Source organism: Chenopodium quinoa, unplaced genomic scaffold (assembly GCF_001683475.1).
Source record: "Chenopodium quinoa cultivar QQ74 unplaced genomic scaffold, ASM168347v1, whole genome shotgun sequence".
NCBI classification, from domain to species: domain Eukaryota; kingdom Viridiplantae; phylum Streptophyta; class Magnoliopsida; order Caryophyllales; family Amaranthaceae; genus Chenopodium; species Chenopodium quinoa.
Genome location: NW_018745065.1, coordinates 2,232,114 through 2,237,246, shown reverse-complemented (window position 1 = coordinate 2,237,246; position 5,133 = coordinate 2,232,114).

The window sequence follows — 5,133 nt, the reverse complement described above, 5'->3', positions numbered from 1 at the left end:
CCAGTTTAGTAAAATTGGCCATAACTTCCTTGATATTCATCGGAATTGGGCTTATAATATATCGTTGGAAAGCTCTTGTCAAGCCCCATCCAAATACACTACTATTGGACCCATATCATGGACCAACAAAACTGGATTGGCAGTTTTCTTAAAATAAGTTTTCAAAAACAGAGAGAAGAGAAAAGACTTAAAAACTATCCGCATCACTAGACTTTCCACACTTTCACTTCATTCGATTATGATTCGACGCGAAAGGTACTTATCACTGGGTTTGGTTTTGGGGAGACACAAATGGGTGTCTACACAAATAGTGACAACAGCTAACAAAGAGATATCAATTCAAGATCTTATGGTGATAGATCACAGGTAATTGTTGTTAAAGACGGACTAATATCTTTGCATTCATTTCAATACATGTTATACTAACACAAAGTGAATATTTTAAATCTTCTAATTTTAGCACTGATCAGCCAATGAAAGTATGCACTTGGAACGACCTTGTTGGAGAACAATCTTAATCTATTGTCTCAAATAGTGACTCTTTCAAAGTAATTGGTATCACAGCTCTACGATCTGTTACTCGACAAGGTGATATAACAACTTAGATCATATTTAAATGTTCAAATGACAAACATATCTAAAATATCAGAATCATAACATGAGCTTTGGTATTCTTTAAATGCCAGGATTTTCACTTGAATCAACCATGTCAACTTTCATTCTGAAGGACCCTCAAGGTAAAAAGGCAGAAGCTTTAGCTGAATGGTAAAGTTTTGAATAAATGTCTTTTCTGAATATTGAAAGTGTTAGCATAATAATTTCTTGAATATGAATTCAGAAATTTAAGAGAAATCCAAATTACAATTTCTGTGATTTGTATAAAACACACATTGATATTTCACCTGTTAATTTGATTTACTAATAATAGCTTAAATGTTGAAGTTTCTCTCAATATTGAACATACAGTAATTTACAAGACCATAAACTTCTTACAATTTTTTATTATTCTTGTAAAAAAGAGAAAAAAGACATCGAAGTATGTTGATCAATGAACAACACAGAATCAAGGAAGTCTTCAATCCAACTGCAAAAAACGTTTTGACAACTATTGGCCGCATGAAAGCCAAGAAGGTATATTTTTGCAGCAATGGTAAACAGTATCAGCAAGCACTATTTCAGAACATGTTAACATCTAACATCATAACAACCTTAATTTATATATGTACAATGCAGTCAACAGGTACACTTCCACAAGAAGTGTTTTGGTTGAATGTTGTAACTACTGATATAGAATTTGAAAGATAAGAGCATATATAGGATGCTCCCACTGTGGAAAGCAAACATATCTCGCTCTTAGAACTGTCTACAACTGCAACGCTTGCTCAAGGAAAGACATACATGCTTCTCACATGTATAATAATCATTAAAATAGTATATTCAATAAATTTTTACAAGAATGTTGTTATACATCTAATCATGCTAACACTACTGCTTTCAATGAGCAGGACAACCATAACTTTCAACGTCTCTGATGGAATTGGATCATTGGAACTCACTGCATTCACTGAAGTTTGTGATAAGCTTTTCAGAATGTCAATTCAAGACATCTATGAAATGAAAACAATGGTATACAACATGTTTTTCAATAATTATCACTTCATTATACGACAATAGCCTCACAACATACTACAAATGTGAATCCTACTTTATTCTTGATTTCTACGTGATCAGGAGCTACTTGACAAATTCCAGGAGGTAGTTTACAAGTTAGAAACAGAGCATTTCCTGATTAAAGTTGGACCCACAACTGCACTGTCAAAGAAAAAGGTTTTGCAATGGGGACTTAAGGGTGTGCATAGGATAATGGAACCAACAGCAGCCACTAATGAACAAGTGAGCGCATCAAATGTGATTTTGGTTCTGAAAACAAGAAAGAAGCAACAGACACCAGCACAAAGAATGCAGAGGGTGAAGTGATTCAGAAGACACTACTCCAGTCAGCAAAACGTGCAAGCACAGACACGAAAAAAACGCCACATGAGGATGATCTTACAAGCTCCCTCAAGAGGAAGAAGATGCTTGTGTTTTTAATGAAAGTTTGATTACAGGAAATACCAACAACCAAGATAGTGTTGAAGATATCAGCCAGAAACGGAAGAGGCCTGAAAATGAAGCAGAATCAGATATCCACACACCATTGAAAGAAGTGATTGAAATGACGACTCAAGACACAACTACCAAAATAGTCATTGACAGTGCAATGGAATCAGATCAGGCTTCTTTTGGTGCGAAGGAAGGAAAGGCTATCAGGTCTGAGGAGCAGGTGAAATTTAAAATCATGTTACGCAAAGTCAAGCAGGAGAGGGTTACTAGGTGCCGAACACTCATATTGCAAGATGATGATCAAGATGATCCCTAAAATCATGAAACTACTCTCATAGAAGACCATGTCAACAACAGCTTCAACAAGTATCAATAGTCACAAAAATATATTTTATAAATATTTTGTAATGTGTGGCATTAACTAGGAACAACTTGTTCCTAAATAACACCACTTATTAAGGGATTAGCCTAAACTAGGCACTTAAATATTTTGCAACCGGCTAGGAACTATAATGCTTTTGGGTGTTAAGACTAATGTAATAACTATATAGTATGATATATATGTAAATAGGTAGCAATCTACAATATCAAGTATTAGTTATTTGAAAAATCAGCATCTATGTATATATTATGCTTGAAGATGTAACCCATGTTTTTAGTTATATAAAAATATATAATCGGATTATAGTATATCATTTTCCACTTGAAATAACTATATGTATCATGTAGTTATTCAAATGTGTGGAACAAAAAAGAAAAGTAAGATCCACCAAAAACAATTTATAACCATTATTATATATGAAAAAAGGGGAAACCTAACAACAACAAGGCCTTAATTAAGATGTCATTTCATAGGCTTACATTGAATTTAAATCAATGTCAAACACAATAGGGACTCCTTTTCTATATTTAATCAAAGCACCTACATCTACTTGAACATTATGGAAATCAATGAACTGACTAACACCATTTCTAATGGAACATTTACTGATAGCTCTCTATTTCTTCAAGACTTTCAGCTGCACATTGAAATGTGTATCGGCAAGCTGAAGAATGACATCGGTAGTCTCAGGGAAATCAATGAAATGTCGTTTAGAAAAATCGAAAGGAACATTCTGTCATTGATAATAAAACACAAAATTAAATAATTATGCTAAGAAAAAGAAGAATAGAATGAAAAAAAAAACAAAACAAACTTGAAGATAGTTAACAAAAATCATACTATAATTCCTTGATCAACATAAGCTTTGGTAAAAGTGAATAAGAAATGATGTTCACGACAGGCAGCTGCAAGCTTGGCAAGGCAAGCATTAGTTTCGATCATTTTAGATGAGAGCCTTTCAATAGCATGTTTCCTCCCACGCCTTTTACCTGAAGTGCCTGAACTTCCACCATATCCATTTTCCTTAGCTCTCTTACTTCCTTGGGTCTGCGAATTTCAACATCAAATGAGCTATCCCCTAAATAAGTAAATATCAAAGCATCACCAGCATCAACACCATTATCCTCTACAAAATCAGACCACCCAACATCAAGATATGTTCCCCATCCACTGCCACACTCTTCATGCACTAAAGTAACAAACCATGCCATGACTTGTCATTACCATCCACTGACAACTCTATGTTAAAAAAACCATCATCTAGGACATCCCTGAAGCCATCTGGAATAAAGAAACACACACCACAGTACAAGCACAAAATCAAAATCAAAAATCAAAATTCCAAAAACTAATCATCAACAAAAATGAATTAAATAGCTCAAATTAGCAATAACAATACAACTGCAAAAAACAAAAACAGAAACAAGAATGCATACTAATTTTTCATGTTGCTGAATATCATTTTCATATAGAGTGGTAAACGAAAGAGAGATTCTATCCATGGAAATTTCTAATGTCAGAATACTTAGAACTCGAAACAAATGAATTAAAATGTAAGTATATGTAATAGATTAACTTAAAATACTTCATACCCTTCATAAAATTATTCAATATATAAGCTAAGTTAAAACTTTGAAACTACAACACCATTAATTAAATTCAAGTCTGAACTAAAACTAACACTTGTACAAGTAATCTTCACAATACAAATGTAACTTCAGATTCCATTTCACCAATAATAACAACAATAAAAACATAAAGTCAAGTAAATGCCATAATAGTCAACTAAATTTTCATTTAACTTACAATAATATAATAAATGCCATAATCTGTATTCATGGACAAATTGTGATGTGAGATAGAATCAAATAGCAATTACAACATTCATACAGAGAAGAGCAGAAAGACTCCTTGTCAGCACATTTACACAAAACAATCTAAACCAATATTATCTTCTAAAACTAAGAGTTCTGCACCAGAATTAGAAATCAAGGGCTACCAAAATCAACTCTTTTAAATTATCTACACACTCAACAAACCACTGATGTGTAAAGCAAATTGACTTTACAAATTTGGATCCTTTTTCAAACAGTCTCTTGATTAGGCCTCATAGTCTAATTATTAAGCACTCTGTTTTGGGTGTTTTTGTCCCTCAGGAGAGTTACGTCACAAAGAGTGGTCCGGCTAATTTGTACCTGCAAAACAATGGAGACTGCGGGTGGTTGGAGCTCCACCTCCGAAGATCAAGTTAGTAACTTGAAAGAGAATAAAGAGTGCGAAAATTTAGGTGGGGATCTGCTTGGATTCCAAACTCAGGTGATTCTCTGATGAGAGAGAAAGTAGGTGTAATAAATGTTTCAATGTGTCCCCAAAATGGGGAAATATCTCTCTATTTATAGGGTCGTTGGAGAATGTTCCCCTATCTAGGTCACTTGACCTAGATTTTAGTGGGTTGCGCCGTTTTACGGCGCTTCCAGGGATTTAAGCCCTTGAAGGCCGCCATTTCAGAAGCCTATCTGAGGGGGCCACGTGTCAAGAGGATATTGGGCCACTTGAGCCATTCTGAGCTCACCACGTTTCCTCCTCTCATTGGTCCACTTGTCTAGGGTATTTTTACCCTAAACACATTCATTTTTAACATTACCTAT